General features: G+C 43.8%; 1 protein-coding gene across 7 annotated transcripts in view; it reads left to right on the forward strand.

The window, feature by feature from the left end:
* Nucleotides 1–20,678, forward strand: part of sgms1b (sphingomyelin synthase 1b) — a 121,679-nt gene that overhangs the window by 18,961 nt on the left and 82,040 nt on the right. For all 7 annotated transcript variants that reach the window (XM_068002554.1, XM_068002555.1, XM_068002556.1 and 4 more), the window contains exon 2: nt 13,954–14,047. The gene's annotated coding sequence lies outside the window, so the exon portion shown is untranslated. The remainder of the gene's footprint in view (nt 1–13,953; nt 14,048–20,678) is intronic.

Consider the following 20,678-nt stretch of genomic DNA (forward strand, 5'->3'; position numbering starts at 1 on the left):
CACGATGGCTGGAGCATCATGACTAGACACATCCCTGCCCCACCCCCACAGCCATTTAATCTGCTGGGTGGGGCCAAAAACCAAGAGACAATCCCAGGGCCAATAAGGGAAAGAATACTCTGGAAAATTCCTCACTGAGCCCCTCAGCCGATCAAAACCAATCTAAGAGATCACGTGGACCATGTGTTATCTGTAAAGTCATTTTATGAAATGCAAAATAGAAGAGGGAAATAGGTGTCACCCTTAGATCATTGGTAGCACTCTCGCTACTGAGTCAGAAGGTTGAGGGTTCCTGACCCACTCCAGATGCTGGATCACGTAATCCAGACTAACATTTCAGTGCAGTACTGAGGGAGTGCATTGTTGGAGGTGCTGTCTTTCGTATGAGACATCAAAATGAAGACCCTCCTTGCCCTCGGGTGGACATAAGAACCCCAGAAACTATTTAGAAAAGAAGCAGAGGAATTCTCCTATTGCCCTGGCCAATATTTATCCCTCAATCAACATTACTAAAATAGATTATCTGGTCATTAATTTCATTGCTGTTTGTGGAAACTTGCAGATTGGTTGTTGTTTCTCAACATAACAACAATGACTATTCTTCGAAAATACTGCATTGGCTGTGAAGCACTTTAGGACGTCCTGAGGTTGTGAAAGGTGCTCTTATAAATGCGAGCTTGTTCTTTCTATCGTGTCAATTATGTTTTTTTTAAAAAAAACATTTTTATTAAAATACATTTTATTGAGACTTGCCCTTTAAGGAAATATCCTGAAGATGACATTTTATACTTTTTTTCTTCCATCTATTTCACTCTGCATCCCTCCCCCAGTCTAGGCTGTCAACTCACTCTGGTTTCTTCCTACAACAGGAACGAGGGAGGAATTGGAATTAGTTATTGAGGAAAGAGAAAGTGAAATCTTGTTTGCCTTTGTTAATTGCAAAACCTAAACTATGAGGAAATAGGCTGCAGACAGCAGCACGTTTCTGTATTTCAAGGTTACGATTAATATCATCATCCTTTTGGGTCTTGTTGGCAGGTCCTGGGTTAGGAGAGAACCACAGGAGGAATTGGAAATTTATTAACCAGCAAAAGGGTAAGAAGGGGAAATGCCAGGAAGAAAGGGAGAATTTATCTCAACTGATTGGGAACATGCAAGGAAAATAGCAAGGTACAAACTGTTGCAAAAGGTAATTACCAAATTTATGACTAAATTATACCTGATGCTGGACTCTTGGTAATGTAACGTGATCATAGGAGGAGACTTGAACTGAACCCAGAATATACTCTTTAGAAGCAAAGGCCTGTCATCTAAAATAGCAGCAATCCTCTGCAGATACTTTAGGAATCTGTGACTGGATGCCTGGCATTCCATTAATTTTTACATCGAAACTACAGCACAAACAGGCCAACTGGTCTGTGCTGGCATTTAAGCTCCACACACTCCTCCTCCCTCCCTACTTCATCCAACCCTATTGAGGTACCCTTCTGTTCCCTTCTCCCTCGTGTGCTTATCTAGTTTCCCCTTATATGTACCTATGCTATTTGCCTCAACTACTTGTGGTAGCGCATTCCACATTCTTGCCACTTCTTGGGTAATGAAGTTTCTCCTGAATTCCCTATTGGATTTATTAGTGACTATTTTATATTTATTACCTCTAATTTTGGACTTCCCCCCCCCCCCCCCCCCCCCACAAGTGGAAGCATTTTCTATATGTCTGCCCTATTATTGTCTTAAGGACCTCTGGGGTCACCCCTTAGCTTTCTCTTTTGGCTAGACTGTTTCACCTTTTGTCCCCCATATGCAAGCTACTTGTGCATAAATTTCCTCTTCATGCCTCTCCTGTAGATGCAGAACAGTTTGCAGTACTAGAAGGATTCTGTTGCACGATGAACATTCAACTCCCATTTTGAACTGGGTTGTGGTGGCTGGACATCTCCATTGGGTACCAGAGGAATTGTCCTGTCCAAATATACATGTGGCTGATCGATTTTTTTTTTAAAGGTCTAATCATGCACTAGGTATACATCCATTTCCAATAGGTGTGAGAAAAATTGATGTGGGAAGAAAAAGAAATGATTAATCAACTGTCCCATTGCAGTTGGATTATTTAATGACTGACTGCTTTGGATCAGCGTTTAGGAATCATGCCAGAGTTGGCTGTATTATTAACCAGTATCAAGTGAGAGATTTTGCTTAAATAGGTTTTGTGAATTCCACATCCCTGTTTGTTTTTTAATTTGTAGACCAGCCAAATTTCACTTGCATGTAAGTCAACAATTTGCCTTCGTTGCTAAGGCTGTCTGGCTTCCAATGTAAGTTGTTGACATTGGAAGTTGCGTCTGGGTCGGTGTTTTCTTTCTTTCTCGCTCTTTCTTTCTTTCTTTCTTTCTCGCTCTTTCTTTCTTTCTTTCTCGCTCTTTCTTTCTTTCTTTCTCGCTCTTTCTTTCTTTCTTTCTCGCTCTTTCTTTCTTTCTTTCTCGCTCTTTCTTTCTTTCTTTCTCGCTCTTTCTTTCTTTCTCGCTCTTTCTTTCTTTCTTTCTCGCTCTTTCTTTCGCTCTTTCTTTCGCTCTTTCTTTCGCTCTTTCTCGCTCTTTCTTTCGCTCTTTCTCGCTCTTTCTTTCGCTCTTTCTCGCTCTTTCTTTCGCTCTTTCTCGCTCTTTCTTTCGCTCTTTCTCGCTCTTTCTTTCGCTCTTTCTCGCTCTTTCTTTCGCTCTTTCTCGCTCTTTCTTTCTTTCTTGGGAGTGTTATTTCCAGCGAGAGAGACACAGGAAAGTGGGATTGGAAGTGGGTAAGGGGATATGGGTGGTGAGGGATATAGGAGTGGTGGGAGTTTGCCTTGTCAGTGATTGAAAGCGTGGGAGTGGAGAGGCTACAGACAGTTTTCACTTTGCTATAAATGGTGGGATATGCTTTCTTTCCAATATTGTTTTCTCTGGCTGGAGAGAAGGAGGGAAGAAAGTAGTGCTGAATCCCAGTACTGGCAGCTATGAAAGTAGGACTAACTACATCTTAAACTTTCCATTTCAAGAGGAACAGTGGAATTTTCATGTAATTAGTTTGTTTTTTTCACTGTGAAATAACATTGGTTAGAGACTGTGAAAGTAATTTACCTTTTAACATGTGTACAATCCCTTTCTACATCTATTGTAAAATGGGACCTGCTGATACTTTTTGGTATTTGTAAATGCAAAGTCTGGTATCAATATGGCTGAACAGACCAAGGAATAAGCCCATTGTACTTAGTCCTTCAGGATCGTCTAGCTGTTCTTTGATGTTGAAGGAAATGGGTATCTGTGACTAATTGAGAATGTATGGTTTGATTAATTTTTAATTGATTTAACTGCAGAATTTATATTGCTGCTACTGTAGGATGCAATCAAAGTATCTGAAAATCTTTTTGAGGATCAGTAAGTGACTATATTTTTATGCTGCTTTGGTGTAACCTACTGGCTGACCCTTGTGCTACAGTTAGCTTGAAGCTAAGGTCAGTTGTATGTCATTTAGTGATTTTCTACATTACAACAGTGACCACATCTCAAAGGTACTTCATTGGCTGGCTGTAAAGTGCTTTGGGATGTCCTGAGGTCGTGAAAAGCGCTGTATAAATGTAATTTTTTTTTACAAATGAGGTAGTATGAAATTGCAGAGGCAAGATATTTTTTTAATTTTCTGCTTTTGGAAATGACATTCACTTAAAAGGTTCCTTACCTCTGATTTCAGCTTCCTTCTCTTTTCTGTTGTTACCCTTTGGTTCAGCCAGGAATGTGAGACATAGCTACTGCTTCGTGGTCACTCGAGGATAAGACTGTGCAGTGTTAAATCACTAATGTCTTGTGATTTTCATAGACTGCTGTAGCTGGTAGAAAGCGTGGTTTTTATAATTTTGATGGATCATTTTACTGAGATGGAGAGAGCAGCAGGAATCGGTGCTAAAGATGGGAATCGGGGAAGAGCGAGGCCGGCAATGTCTGAGTTTTTTGTCAGATCTCTGGGTTAGCTGAGGTGATTGCTTACTTTGTATTTCACTGAGCCGGTTTTCAGCTACTCTGCGAGCAGCTGTAATATCGTAGAGTCAGTGTGTATTGGCTGTTCCTCAGCCCTACATAAATTCTGGCTTTCCAGAGCATGATGTTCCTGATCTTCACCTCTGATTACTCAAGATCTTAGTAAATTTTTCCATGACACAGTCACCAGCCCTACCAATAGACAGCATGTTTTTAAAGGGTGAGACTGGGTCTTAGCATTTCTCTCCCCGCCCTCCCCACCCCCTCCTATTTTCCACCTCTGCTTTGGGTGCTGTTAGCCATCTTGTCGAGTGCTTCTCTTTTTTTTCCTCTTAATAAATCATCCTTCATATACTAAGATTGCCATGGGACAAATTTTGATTACTTGGGTGCAGGCTATATACAATGAATTCCTGGAAACTGATCCTGGATGGTGGAAAGATTTTTTTTTGAGCAAAGATGATCATATAAAGTATAGTATTTTGTGCTCTCCCTGCATTTTGTTAAAAACAAAAATGTTCCCTTTTAGCTTATTTCGGAGAGCTGTTAGTGCTGAAACAAACTTGATGTGCAAAAAGTTATTGCTTTGTAAAGGAACATCAAATATCAGTTGATACAAATGTGTAGGAAATTTTCACACTATGGGTACTGGTCTGAGTTTGACATCTGTGGAGTGCAATGCACAGCCAGCAGACCGGAGTGATGCTGTTGGCTGCACTTGGCATTGAGTTCACTCAAAGGAGCACTGTATGTATGCAAAGGAGCACTGTACGTATGCAAACATGCATACACAGTGTTCCACTGCTTGACCAGTTAAATTTTCACGTTTGGAGACGGGAAGCATTTTAACATGAAAGTCATTAACTTGCATTTATAGAGCGCCTTTTAACATAGAAAATGTCCCAAGGTGCTTCAGAGGTGTAAGGGGGAAAGAAAAAAGGACACCGAGGCAAACGGCTTGGTAATAGAGGTGGGTTTTAAGGATGGTCTTAAAGGAGGAGTGCGAAGTGGAAGGGTTTGGGAGAGGGGAATTCTGAAGCATGGGGTCTAAGTGAATCAAGACACAGCCACCAATGGTGTGTTGAAGGGAGGAGGGATGTCCAAGAGGCCAGAGTCAGGTGTGGAGGGTTGTAGGGCTGGAGGAGGTTACAGAGCAAAGGAGGGGCAAGACCACAAAGGAATTCAAACATAAGAATGAGAATTGGAGGCGTTAGCAGACCGGGAGCCAAGGTAGGTCAGCAAGGACAGGGGTGATGGGTTAGCAGGACTTAATGTGGGACAGGAAACGGCAGCAGCGTTTTGGATGAGCTGAAGTTTATGCAGTGAGGTAGACATGAGGCCGGCCTGGAGCGCATTGGCATAGTTTAGCCTGGAGGTGACAAAAACAAAAGTGGCAGATTGGTGAGGCGGGGGCAGATATTGGAGGTGGAAGTAGATGGTCTTTGTGATGGAGAGGTTATGGGGTTGGAAACTTGGCTCAGACAAAAGGTGCCATGGTTGCAAAGAGTCTGGTTCAGCCCGAGACAGTGGCTGGAGGGAGGGCAGGAATTGGTGGCAAGTGGAAGGGTCGAGACAGATGGTGGGCCGGTAGAATTGAGTGTCATCAGCATATGTGTGGAAGTCAATCCCATATCTGCCAAGGGTCAGCATGTAGATGAAGAGGAGGGGGCCAAAGAGAGATCCTGGGGGGGCGGTCTCCGAAGCTAACAGTACAGAGGCAGGAAGAGAAGCCGTTGCTGGAAATGCTCTGGCTACAATTGGATAGATAAGAATGGAACCAAGTGAGGACAATAGAGAAGAGGCGCTGGGTGGTGCGGTCAATCGTGTTAAAGGCGTCAGAGAGGACAAGGAAGGATAATACACCATAGTCACAGAATGTTTGTGGCTTTGGTTAGGGATATTTTGGTGCCGTGGTAAGATAGAAACAAGAGTTTCAAATGGGAAGTTGCAGGAAAGATGGGCATGAATTTGGGAGGTGACACCGCGTTGGAAGACTTAGAGGAAAGGGCTATTATAGATGGGGCGGTAGTTTGCAAGGACAAATGGGTTAAGGATTTTTTTTTTTGGGGGGTGATGACAGTGGTTTTAAAAGGGATGGATACAGTGTCTGAAGAGAAGGAACCATTTACATTGTCAGTGAGCACGAGGGCCAGGAATGGAAATTTGTGGTTGGCATTTTCGTGGGAATGGGTTCAAGGGAGCAGGAGGTAGTTTTGTCGACAAGATGAGCTTGGAGAGGGTATGAGGGGAGATGGGAGAGAAAGTGGAGTGAGTGAGATGCGGTGTAGGGCTAGGACATATGGGGTAGCTTTGGGGGAGGTTTGGCTTGGTGGGCAAAGAGGAGAGGCAGCTGAATTGATGCACTTTGTCACCAATATTGAGACCATGAGCTCCTCGCGCTTGTTTTTGGAGGCGAGTGGAGGGGGTAAGGAAGAAGGGTTTAAGGATATGATTGGTAGTACCACCATCTTCTCAAGGGCAATTAGGGATGGGCAATAAATGCTGGCCTTGCCAGCGATGCCCATGAACGAATTTTTAAAAAAGCTAAGGGTTATCTTTGCTCTGCAGGAGGTTCCTGAAGTAGTGAGTGGTTTTGGCAGATGAGAGGGTGTCCCAGTGGTGCTTGATGCTATTCAGCCACATGTGATGAATGGTTAAATCAGTTGTATGCCAGATATGCTCAAGATTCCCCCCCCCCCCCCCCCCCCCCTTAACTTGAGGGAGTGTGGACGAGGACCATACCAGGGGAATGGTAAGGATGGGAGAGAGTAAATATTTTGCTGGGAACAAGGGCATCGAAAGTGGAGGTGATGGGGTTGTCCAGCAGATCGGCAGCTGCTGAAATATTGCAAATGGAAGGCCAAAGGCTAGGCAGTTAGAAGTTTGAAAGTGCAGTCGTAAATGACTTGGAGTGTTTTTTTCCAGGGACACATGGGAAAATGGGGTTGGAAGGGGATATGGGTGGTGAGGGATATAGGGAAGTGGTCGGTGTTGTCCTTGTCAGTGATTGAAAGCATGGGAGTGGAGAGGCTTGAGGGGGTGGCTGTGACTGGCCTGTTGTTGCCAGGTTTATCCTTACACCCTTTTTTGAACAAGAGTATAACATTTGTAATTCTCCAGTCCTCTGGCATCACCCCCATATCTAAGGAGGATTGGAAGATTATGGCCAGCACCTCTGAAATTTCCACCCTTACATCCCTCAGCAACCTCGGATGCATCCCATCTGGACCGGGTGACTTATCTACTTTAAGTATCCTTTCTAGTACCTCCTTTATCAATTTTTAGCCCATCTAGTATCTCAAGTACGTCCTGTTTTACAGTGACTTTAGCAGCATCTTCCTTGGGAAAGACAGATGCAAGGTACTCATTTAGTACCTCAGCCATTTCCTTTGCCTTCATACGTAGATCTCCTTTTTGGTCCCTGATCGGATCCACCCCTCCTTACTACTCGTTTACTATTTATATGCCTATAGAAGACTTTTGGATTCCCTTTTATTTTAGTAATCAGCCTATTCTCATACTCTCTCTTGGCCCCTCTTATTTTCTTTTTCATTTCTCTGTACTTTCTATATTCAGCCTGGTTCTCATTTGTATTATCAACCTGACATGTGACATGTACCCCCTTTTTCTGATTCATCTTACTCTCTATCTGTTTCATCATCCAGGGAGCTCTGGCTTTGGTTGCCCTACCTTTCCCCCTCGTGGGAATGTACCTAGACTGTACCTGAACTATCTCTTCAAAGCCGCCCATTGTTCGATTACAGTTTTGCCTGCCAATCTTTGATTCCAATTTACCTGGGCCCGATCTGTTCTCGACCCACTGAAATTTGTCTTCCAATTGAGTATTTTTACTCTAGATTGCTCCTTGTCCTTTTCCATAGCTAATTTAAACCTTATACTACGATCACTACTCCCTAAATGTTCCCCCGCTGACACTTGCTCCACTTGACCCACTTCATTCCCCAGAACTAGATCCAGCAATACCTCTTTCCTTGTTGGGCTGGAAACATATTGATCAAGAAAGTTCTCCTGAACATAATTCAGAAATTCTTCCCCCTCTTTGTCCTTTACCATGTTACTATCCCAGTCTGTATTAGGATAGTTGAAGCCCCCCCATTATCACTACTCTATAGTTCTTGCACCTCCTGTAATTTCCCTGTAAATTTGCTCCTATTATTACCACTAGTTGGTGGCTTATAGAATACCCAGTAGTGTGTAATGGCACCTCTATTTCTCAACTCCAACCAAATAGATTCTGTCCGTGACCCCTCAAGGACATCCTCTCTCTTCAGCCCTGCAAAATTCTCCTTAATCAATATTGTCACCCCCCCCCCCCCCCCCCTCTTTTTTTCCGTTCCTATCTTTCCTGAACACCTTATATCCAGGAATATTTAGTACACGATCCTGCCCCTTTTTGAGCCACTACATCATATTCCCATGTGGCTAATTGTGCCTGCAGCTCACCAAACGTATTTACCACGCTTCATGCGTTTATACCCATGTACTCTAAACCTATCTTAGACCGTCTCATATTCTCTCTTAGTCTGAGCCCACCTAATACTGTACTATTTCTTACTCTAGTGCTATCTGTCTCTCCCAATCCTTTGTGCACCTTGTTTTTCCTTTCTAATGCTACATCCTGGGGCCAACCCCTTGCCAAGTTAGTTTAAATCCTCCCCCACAGCACTAGCAAGCCTCCCTGTGAGGACATTGGTCCCAGCTCTGTTCTTTTGATGTTTGTAGTAACTATTACTGTTGCTGAATTTAGAGTGAGTGCTGTCGTTAGTTGATGCAGTGAAAGCCTTGCCCTGGCAAAACCTGATTAGGCTGGTGACACATTTGTATTGACCTCAACATTTTTTTCAATGTTGGCAATTCTTAAAGATAGAAACTACAAGTGTGGGTGTGGTCTTAAATGCTGCAATGACCTGGTGGAATTGTCGTATAAACGTTGCAAGGTCAGTAATCATTTAGAAGTATCAGTAATAAGGTAATAAAGTTGTGAGGAGAAATAAACACATTGTGCAGATATATTATGGAACCCCTCAAAAACAAATTGTTTTAATGATGTCAACCCAGGATGTTGGTCATTTTAAAAGTGAAAATGAGCATTACATTGGGAGCTTAAGTCAGTAGCTTTTTCTTTCTAACATCTGTTCCTTGATGTAACAGGATTATAGCCCTGTGGTTGTAATCTGATGAACTATGTTATATGGAGTTGAGTATAATATGCTCCAAATAGATCGCACTGCTGATGTTGGTTGTAGCTTCAAGAAAGCATTCAAAGAACATAGATATTTTGTACAAAACTCATTTTGAACATAAAATGGACTTGAATTATTGAATGTTAAAGGAACATAATTTAGCATTTTATTTCAGAATTTGTGTTTTTCGACCATTGTTATTGTCTGCAGGTAGTTTTAATTTTAGATGATGCAACTTAATTGCTATGATCCTGTACATTTACAACTGCCTTATTTCCCTAAACAGCAACTATAACTTCTTGTGGGCTTTAGTCCTCCAGTTTTTCAAATTGGGGTTTAAATTGTTTGAAAATGGAAACTGCACGTAGGGAATTTTAAAAAGGGCACCACAGAATTGACCGTTGCTTCCATTGTTTGGGTCATAGCAGATTTCATTACCGGTGTCTGACTTGGTTGTGAAAAGCTTTGAAGGCCCACAGATTTTTAAAAAGTTGTAATTTTACTAACTGTGCAGTGAGCTGGATTGTCCCCCAACATCTTTTCAAAAAGTTAGAAACTGAAGCTACAGTTATTGGGCTGTATTTGTATCAATGCAAAGTGGTTTAGGGTGTGCACTGATGCAAAAATGGCAGTATAATTTGGGAGGGAGCCCATTGTCCGACTCAAGCGCACTAAAAGCAAGTAGTGTGACACCCCGTTCAGGAGGTTTAGAAGTTGTGCCGGATGGAGTATAGCTCCACTCTGGTGCAAAACTGGGTTTGAAAAGTGCTGAGTTGTCTGTCGGATCTTCTGGCATTTTCTAAGCTTAGTGTTGAATCTTTTTAATATTTTGAAAAGCTGATGCCGCTGCCTAGTCTCCCTGCCTACACTCTCCTAAAGTTAAAAAGTAACCATGTGTCTGTGTAAGCACATGCGCAGAGCTCTCTTGTTGGGCAGAGTGAGAGTTGCAGTCATGCTCAGCCTCCAGTCTTTCTGTACGTCGCATTCAACAGCTACAGAGGGAGTTGTGTAACTGTAGCCTAATTGTATTAAAATTATCATTAAAAAAAATCGCTAACTGCTGAGATTATGTATAGTTGGAAGTCTTTTCTTAAACATCACTTGTCTAGATTGGATTTTTGGAATTCCTAGTATGGGCTTTGTTTTTTTTGTGCTGAATTAATATTACTTGTGCAGTACAGCACTGAAATTAGTGCACTGATCAATTATCCAAGTTATTCACTGATAATATAGTAATGTTTTAGGTAGGAGAAGAACATTGGTCTATCTAGCTGACCTTTCCAGACTGCCCATCAGTTTCCTTACTGTGATTTTGGAACTAATGGTGCCATATCTTCATTACGAACAGGAATTCAACCATTCCTTTTTGAAACCTACCATGATTTTCTGTTCCTCCAACCCTCCAGGTAACCTGCCTCAACTCTGTTATCCTTTTACTTAAAAATGTTGCCCAAATTTCCCATTTTTTATTGGCATCATCAACTTTAAACAGTATCGCCATGTCCTTGAATCCTGATCTTAACAGAAAAACTTTCCTGTATTCAAATTGTCCATATCTGTGAAAATCTTAGACCTCTATCAAGTTCCCCCACATTCTGCTCGAGGAAAGACCCAGGGTAGACAATCATTCTTTATAACTCAGCCCCCTAAGTTCATGAACCACCCCTGCTGTGAACGGCCTCCAATAATTCTACTACTTGTAATACAGAAACCAAAACTGAGCAACCTTACTAAGATGCAACCTTACTAAGATGCAACCTTACTAAGATGCAACCTTACTAAGATGCAACCTTACTAAGATGCAACCTTACTAAGATGCAACCTTACTAAGATGCAACCTTACTAAGATGCAACCTTACTAAGATGCAACCTTACTAAGATGCAACCTTACTAAGATGCAACCTTACTAACCATCTGCAAGGCACAAGTCAGGAGTGTGATGGAATTCTTCACTTGCCTGGATGAGTGCAGCTCCAACAACACTCAAGAAGCTCTACACCATCCAAGATAAAGCAGCCCGCTTGATTGGCACCCCATCCACCACCCTAAACATTCACTCCCTTCACCACCGGCGCACTGTGGCTGCAGTGTGTACCATCCACAGGATGCACTGCAGCAACTCGCCAAGGCTTCTTCGACAGCACCTCCCAAACCCGCGACCTCTACCACCTAGAAGGACGAGGGCAGCAGGCACATGGGAACAACATCACCTGCACGTCCCCCTCCAAGTCTCACACCATCCCGACTTGGAAATATACCGCCGTTCCTTCATCGTCGCTGGGTCAAAATCCTGGAACTCCCTAACAGCACTGTGGGAGAACCTTCACCACACGGACTGCAGCGGTTCAAGAAGACGGTTCACCACCACCTTCTCATGGGCAATTAGGGATGGACAATAAATGCTGGCATCGCCAGCAACGCCCACATCCCACAAACGAATTTTTTAAAAAAAGCTACAGCTTCAGTATTGCCTCTTAAAACTTCTAAGTCACATTCTTAGCAATATATCCTGACATTTAATTTCCTTTCCTCACCACCTGTGAACACTGAACTGGTGACACAGAATGTATCGCACAGGCCATTCGGCCTAACAGATCCATGCCAGTATGCTCCATGCGAGCCTCCTTCCTCCTTACTTCATCTAACCCTATCGGCATATCCTTCTATTCCTTTCTCCCTCATATTATCTAGCTTCCCCTTAAATGTATCTATGCTGGTCACCTCAACTACTTCATGGTAGAGAGTTCCACATTCTAACCACTCTCAGGGTAAAGAAATTTCTCCTGAATTCTCCATTGGATTTATTAGTGACTATCTTATATTTATGGCCCCTAGTTCTGGTCTCCCCTGCAAGTGGAAACATCTTCACTACATCTACCCTTTCAAACCCTTTCATAGTCTTAAAGACCTCTATCTGGCCACCCCTTTTTTTTTCTAGAGGAAAGAACCTCAGCCTACTCAATCTTTCCTGATAGGTGTAACCTCTGTTCTGGTATCATCCTAGTAAATCTTTTTTGCAACTCCTTCAGTGCTGCTATATCCTTATTATAATATGGAGACTAGAACAGTTCACAGTCCTCCAAGTGTGGTCTAACCAAGGTTCTATACAAATTTGACATAACTGCTTTTCATTTCTAACCCTCTAGAAATGAACCCCAGTACTTGGTTTGCTTTTTTTAATGGCCTTATTAATCTGTGTTGCTACTTTTAGTGATTTGTATAGCTGTACCCCCAGATCCCTCTGCTCCTCTACCCCATTTACACTCTTATCCAAGCAGTATGTGGCCTCTTATTCTTCCTACCAGAATGGGATACCTCATACGTATCTATACTGAAATTCATTTGCCAATTACACGCCCATCCTGCAAGTTTATTAATGCCTTCCTGTATCTTGTCACAAGCCTCCTTTTGTATTAACTATACCCCCCAATTTGATGTCATCTGCAAATTTTGAAATTTTATTTCTTTCCTGCTCTTTTACCTCTGCTTTTTTGCCTCAACCATGTTCACACTTAATGTTATCGACACTCTCGCTTCTAGCTAATCCCAGGACGTTACACTTCTCTCTGTTGGAAATATACCGCCGTTCCTTCATCGTCGCTGGGTCAAAATCCTGGAACTCCCTAACAGCACTGTGGGAGAACCTTCACCACACGGACTGCAGCGGTTCACTCTGTCCATTGACCTAGCCTGTCCAGATCCCTTTTGGATTATCACTTATCCAGTCAGCATCTTTGGCCACGCAACCCAATTATGGTACCACAATCTTAGATACCTTGGATAATATTCTGTCCCCCTAAGTCACTAACAAATATTATAACTAGCGGCCCCAATGCAAACTCCTATGTGAGTTCACTCTGATGTGCCCACCAGATAGTTCAGAAATATTATTGTCTTGCCTTGATAAAGTACATATGGGTGAAAAGTAAATGTTCCCAGTTTTTTTTTCAGTGTCTAAATGTTAGATTTCTGATTTTAAAGTAGCACAGATGAAGTAAGAGTGGAATATTAAGCTAATTGTTTTCTTTAACAGCTTTTTTAAGATATTGAGTACAGAGGGTCACAGTTATTGATGTAGTTTTATATCTCACTTTCCCCTTCAGCCAGAAGGGTGGGGATGGAATGGGTTATGGACTCTTACATGACCGCAGTCTTTGCCATTCTGCTATCAGCTGATGATGATGTGCTTCAATAGGCAACCCTCCTTCTGCCAGTTTTTTTTTCTCCGTTACTGCTACCTGTTTTCCCTGCACTGTGTGTCTCAGCTGTGAACTGCTGATACATACCAGGGTGAGTTTGAATGTCAGGACTGGGATTTGAACTCTATCTTTGTTTGGAATAGAGATGCTTTACAGCTAGAGTTAGTCAGGTCAATATTTCCAAATCTGTTCAATATTGTGAATGTGATAACTTATCACACTCTCAGCAGCAGGTAATCTTTTAGTTGTGGATTTTCATCTGGTCATTTTCACGTTTTCTGATGCACTTACAAGCTTGGAAGGCGGAGCAGGAGTGGAAAAGCTTGACATGCATGAGTACCCCCTTGGATCATTTTGGAACCTTTGTGAGGGGGGGTGCGGCGGAGGGAAAGATCGGCTACTTCTAAGGAAGCAGACTTGCAGGGAACAGAGATAAATAAAGAGGAAAGATATTTTGGCAATGAAGATACTGTAATTTGAATTAGTAGAAACATGTCTCTAAGATGATTATGAAACTAAAATCCTATTTTAATTTTATTGCAGATTTGCCAATACTTTTTTGCTGGATTCAAGTTGCACCTCATGAATGAAACTTTTCGACAATGGTACCAAATTACAACTGTATACACTGCCCCAGGTATGAACGTCAGAGGTTTTCTATGTTAAAAACCAGTTTATGGGGTCACAGATTTAATATGTCAATGGTCAAAATTTCTAAGCTCAAAAAGCTCCTGCCTCTCCCCTCCTTCTGCCTCCTCCCTCTTTCTGCCATTCTCTTTCTCTTTCCCACCTTCCTCCTTTTGCCCATACCCCTGCCACAGTCAATCTCTGTCCTTTTTCCTTTCTGCCCTTTCCTCGTTTGCTCTTGCTTATGCACTCCAGCATGTTTCATGTCCTGTGGATGTGCTGAAGCACTTCATAGCCAATGCATATCTCTACCCCTATGTCTGTAACCTTTTCCAGCTCTACAACCCTCAGATCTCTGTGCTCCTCCAATTCTTAGCTCTTGCGCATCCCCGAAGATCATTGCTCCACCATTGGTGGCCGTGCCTTCAGCTGCCCAGGCCCTAAGCTCTGGAATTCCCTCCCTAAACCTCTCTGCATCTCTCCTCCTTCAAGGCACCCCTTAAAGCCTACCCCTTTGACTAAGCCTGTCCTAATAGCTGTTTATGTGCCTTGGCATCAAATTTTTTGATAATCACTCCTGTGAAGCACATTGGAACGTTTCGCGACATTAAAGGCGTTATATAAATGCAAGTTGTTGTTGAAGCGGAGTCAAGTTGTTTTGTAGGCAAATGTGATTGTCAGTTTGTGCACTGGAAGATCCCAGACAGTTAATGAGATAAGCATTCAGTTAATCTATTTTGGTGGCGGTCCTTGAGGGGTCAGTGTTGGTCAGAACACAGTGAGAGCTCCCTGCTCCTCTTCGAATAACACCATTCGGTCCTTTGTGCCCACCTGAGAAGATAGGGCCTCAGTTTAACGTCTCGTCCGAAAGATGGCACTCTGACACTGCAGCATTAGCCTAGATTATGTGCTCAAATCTTAGAGTGGGGTTTGAACTCACAACCGCTGACTCCAGGTGAACAGCCAAGCTGCTACTGGTAACTGCAGTACAGGTTCCAGCTAAGCAGTACCTCTCTTGTACTGCCTGACTCCAGCTGTAACTCTCCTGCCCAGGAGGGAGCTCTACATATACATGCTTAAATAAATACACAGTACCTGCTCTGAGTGGTTAAAATTTAAATGTTGTGTGTCTGCTCTCAAAATTTAAATTGCTGTTAGGGATTATTAACTACTTATTGTGGAAGGAATTTAGGGTAAATTTTGTTACTGCTATTAAATTAAATCTAGCTCACAAGGGACTAAATCCTCAGAATACACATTCTGGGAATGCAAATTAACCTAGTCAAAGACAGATTATATTTCTCACTGAAGTCAGTTTGAGACAGTGAAATTCATTAACGCACCCCAGAGAAGAAATTGCATGTAATATGTTGGAACAGCTTCACTTGAGCATAGCAGGGGCAGCCTACTCCTAGGAGGCCAATCGCTAGTTGAATTGACAGCTGGACTGACCAATCCCCAGGCACAGAATGTTGGGGTAGTGTTCGCAGCCTAGGCTTTGATTTGCTGTCCAGCTGAGAAAGAAAAGACACTGTCCGGAGAGGGCCGGTAAGAAGTGAGACACTAAGGACCCCCTGCTTAGGTTTGGTGTTGACCATTTTCAGAGAACTTACTTATCCGAAAAGTATATTTATCCTGCGAACCAAGATAGTGTGACATGCTTTGTTTTTTAAGTTATGAGGAACGTTACAAATAGATAAAGTTAACTGTAAACACGACTCTGCTCATTCACATGCTACATGTAAAATCAGCCTATTTTATAATTTGCCTTGTCTCACTAATGTATTCATTCTTCTGCTTTCTGGAGGATGAGAAATGCTCGTGCAAGATTACAGTATCCAGTTCTATAACCAGGAGTTTTCATTGTTACAGCCCTTGGGCCAATCATATGAATAGATGTCGGGTGGTAAAAGAAAACAAGAAAACTTGTAAGGCAGTGAGGTCCGCCTACAGGAAAGACTGATGACACTGAAGCCAAGAGAATATGTAGTCATAGAATCATAGAAGTTACAACATGGAAACAGGCCCTTCGGCCCAACATGTCCATGTCGCCCAGTTTATACCACTAAGCTAGTCCCAATTGCCTGCACTTGGCCCATATCCCTCTATACCCATCTTACCCATGTAACTGTCCAAATGCTTTTTAAAAGACAAAATTGTACCCGCCTCTACTACTGCCTCTGGCAGCTCGTTCCAGACACTCACCACCCTTTGAGTGAAAAAGTTGCCCCTCTGGACCCTTTTGTATCTCTCCCCTCTCACCTTAAATCTATGCCCCCTCGTTATAGACTCCCCTACCTTTGGGAAAAGATTTTGACTATCGACCTTATCTATGCCCCTCATTATTTTATAGACTTCTATAAGATCACCCCTAAACCTCCTACTCTCCAGGGAAAAAAGTCCCAGTCTGTCTAACCTCTCCCTGTAAGTCAAACCATCAAGTCCCGGTAGCATCCTAGTAAATCTTTTCTGCACTCTTTCTAGTTTAATAATATCCTTTCTATAATAGGGTGACCAGAACTGTACACAGTACTCCAAGTGTGGCCTCACCAATGCCCTGTACAACTTCAACAAGACATCCCAACTCCTGCATTCAATGTTCTGACCAATGAAACCAAGCATGCCGAATGCCTTCTTCACCACCCTATCCACCTGTGACTCCACTTTCAAGGAGCTATGAACCTGTACTCCTAGATCTCTTTGTTCTATAACTCTCCCCAACGCCCTACCATTAACGGAGTAGGTCCTGGCCCGATTCGATCTACCAAAATGCATCACCTCACATTTATCTAAATTAAACTCCATCTGCCATTCATCGGCCCACTGGCCCAATTGATCAAGATCCCGTTGCAATCCCAGATAACCTTCTTCACTGTCCACAATGCCACCAATCTTGGTGTCATCTGCAAACTAACTAACCATGCCTCCTAAATTCTCATCCAAATCATTAATATAAATAACAAATAACAGCGGACCCAGCACCGATCCCTGAGGCACACCGCTGGCCACAGGCCTCCAGTTTGAAAAACAACCCTCTACAGCCACCCTCTGTCTTCTGTCGTCAAGCCAATTTTGTATCCAATTGGCTACCTCACCTTGGATCCCATGAGATTTAACCTTATGTAACAACCTACCATGCGGTACCTTGTCAAATGCTTTGCTGAAGTCCATGTAGACCACGTCTACTGCACAGCCCTCATCTATCTTCTTGGTTACCCCTTCAAAAAACTCAATCAAATTCGTGAGACATGATTTTCCTCTCACAAAACCATGCTGACTGTTCCTAATCAGTCCCTGCCTCTCCAAATGCCTGTAGATCCTGTCCCTCAGAATACCCTCTAACAACTTACCCACTACAGATGTCAGGCTCACTGGTCTGTAGTTCCCAGGCTTTTCCCTGCCGCCCTTCTTAAACAAAGGCACAACATTTGCTACCCTCCAATCTTCAGGCACCTCACCTGTAGCTGTCGATGATTCAAATATCTCTGCTAGGGGACCCGCAATTTCCTCCCTAACCTCCCATAACGTCCTGGGATACATTTCATCAGGTCCCGGAGATTTATCTACCTTGATGCGCGTTAAGACTTCCAGCACCTCCCTCTCTGTAATATGTACACTCCTCAAGACATCACTATTTATTTCCCCAAGTTCCCTAACACCCATGCCTTTCTCAACCGTAAATACCGATGTGAAATATTCATTCAGGATCTCACCCATTTCTTGTGGTTCCGCACATAGATGACCTTGTTGATCCTTAAGAGGCCCTACTCTCTCCCTAGTTACCCTTTTGCCCTTTATGTATTTGTAGAAGCTCTTTGGATTCACCTTTGCCTGATCTGCCAAAGCAATCTCATATCCCCTTTTTGCCCTCCTGATTTCTCTCTTAACTCTACTCCGGCAATCTCTATACTCTTCAAGGGATCCACTTGATCCCAGCTGCCTATGCATGTCATATGCCTCCTTCTTCTTTTTGACTAGTGCCTCAATCTCCCGAGTCATCCAAGGTTCCCTACTTCTACCAGCCTTGCCCTTCACTTTATAAGGAATGTGCTTACCCTGAACCCTGGTTAACACACTTTTGAAAGCCTCCCACTTACCAGACGTCCCTTTGCCTGCCAACAGACTCTCCCAATCAACTTCTGAAAGTTCCTGTCTAATACCATCAAAATTGGCCTTTCCCCAGCCAAAATTTGTAACAGTGCTCAGGGAACCCCTGAGTATTTTTCAAATCAGTTTAGACCTTGTGCTGAGTTAGACTGTGTGTGATACAAACCCAAGTGGTGGGATGATCCCCTTCATAGGTCTTGCACTGCTGGGCTTCCAGTTGGGGCCCACCTGGGGAGTTATACATCAACTCCACCTTTTGTAGTGATGTGGAAACTATTTTGCAGTGGCACTGAAGTTGCAGTATTAATGTACCCTTTGTGTGCCCATTTAAATTAACCTTGTGTTCATGACATGCATTTGTCCATGATCGTATTGGTAGGAGTGACCACTGCACAATCCTTTGTGGAGACAAAGTGCCATCTTCACACTGAGGATGCTGTCCAACGTGTTGTATGACACTACCACCGAGCTAATTGGGATAGATTCAGAACAGATCTCGCAGCTCAAAACTGGGCATCCATGAGGCGCTGTGGGCCGTCAGCAGCAGCAGAATTGTATTTCATCACAATCTGTAACCTCATGGCCTGGCATATCCCTCACTCTACCAACAAGCCAGGGGATCAACCCTGGTTCAATGAGGAGTGCAGAGGAGCATGTCAGCAGCATCACCAGGCGTACCTAAAAATGAGGTGCCAACCTGGTGAAGCTACAACACCGGACTACATGCATGCTAAACAGCGGAAGCAACATGCTATAGACAGATCTAAGCAATCCCACAACCAATGGATCAGATCAAAGCTCTGTACTCCTGCCACATTCAGTCGTGAATGGTGGTGGACAATTAAACAATTAACGGGAGGAGGATGCTCTGCAAACATCCCCATCCTCAATGATGGCGGAGTCCAGCATGTGAGTGCAAAAGACAAGGCTGAAGTGTTTGCAACCATCTTCAGCCATAAGTGCCGAGTGGATGATTCATCTCGGCCTCCTCCCGATATCCCCACCATCACAGAAGCCAATTCGATTCACTCCACGTGATATCAAGAAATGGCTGAGTGCACTGGATATAGCAAAGGCTATGGGCCCTGACAACATCCCGGCTGTAGTGCTGAAGGCTTGTACTCCAGAACTAGCTGCGCCCCTAGCCAAACTGTTCCAGTACAGCGACAACACTGGCATCTACCAGACAAGATGGAAAATTGCACAGGTATGTCCTGTCCACAAAAAGCAGGACAAATCCAATCCGGCCAATTACCGCCCCATCAGTCTACTCTCAATCATCAGCAAAGTGATGGAAGGTGTCGTCGACAGTGCTGTCAAGCAGCACTTACTCACCATTAACCTGCTCACGATGCTCGCTTTGGGTTCCGCCAGGACCACTCTGCTCCAAACCTCATTACGGCCTTGGTCCAAACGTGGACAAAAGGAGCTGAATTCCAGAGGTGAGACTGACTGCCCTTGACATCAAGGCAGCATTTGACTAAGTGAGACATCAAGGAGTCTTAGTAAAATTGAAGTCAGTGGGAATCGGGGAAAACTCTCCAGTAGCTGGAGTCGTACCTAGCACAAAGGAAGGTGGTAGTGGTTGTTGGAGGCCAATCATCTCAGCCCCAGGACGTTGCTGCAGGACTTCCTCAGGGCAATGCCCTAGGCCCAACCATCTTCAGCTGCCTCATCAATGACCTTCCCTCCATCATAAGGTCAGAAGTGGGGATGTTAGCTCATGATTGCAGTGTTCAGTTCCATTCGCAACCCCTCAAATAATGAAGCAGTCCGTGCCCGCATGCAGCAAGACCTGGACAACATCCAGGCTTGGGCTGATAAGTGGCAAGTAACATTCGCTCCAGACAAGTGCCAGGCAATGACCATCTCCAACAAGGGAGCATCTTACACCTCCCCTTGACATTCAATGGCATTACCATCGCCGAATCCCCCACCATCAATGTCCTGGGGGTCACCATTGGCCAGAAACTTAACTGGACAGCTACGTAAACACTGACGACAAGAGTAGGTCAGAGGCTGGGTATTCTGTGGCGAGTGACTCACCTCCTGACTCCCCAAAGGGTTTCCACCATCTACAAGGCACAAGTCAGGAGTGTGATGGAATACTGTCCACATGCCTGAATGAGTGCAGCTCCAACAGCACATGAAGCTCGACACCACCCAGGACAAAGCAGCCCGCTTGATTAACACCCCATCCACCACCCTAAACATTCACTCCCTCCACCACTGGCACACCGTGGCTATAGTGTTATACCATCTACAAGATGTACTGCAGCAACTTGCCACGGCTTCTTCGACAGCACCTCTCAAACCTGTGACTTCTACCATCTAGAAGGACAAGGGCAGCAGGTGCATGGGAACACCACCACCTGTACGTTCCCCTCCAAGCCACACACCATCCTGACTTGGGAATATATCACCTTTCCTTCATCACTGGGTTAAAATCCTGGAACTCCCTACCTAACAGCACTGTGGGAGAACGTTCACCACACGGACTGCAGCGGTTCAAGAAGGTGGCTCACCACCACCTT

Source organism: Heptranchias perlo, chromosome 21, assembly GCF_035084215.1.
Source record: "Heptranchias perlo isolate sHepPer1 chromosome 21, sHepPer1.hap1, whole genome shotgun sequence".
In the NCBI taxonomy this organism is placed as follows: Eukaryota; Metazoa; Chordata; class Chondrichthyes; order Hexanchiformes; family Hexanchidae; genus Heptranchias; species Heptranchias perlo.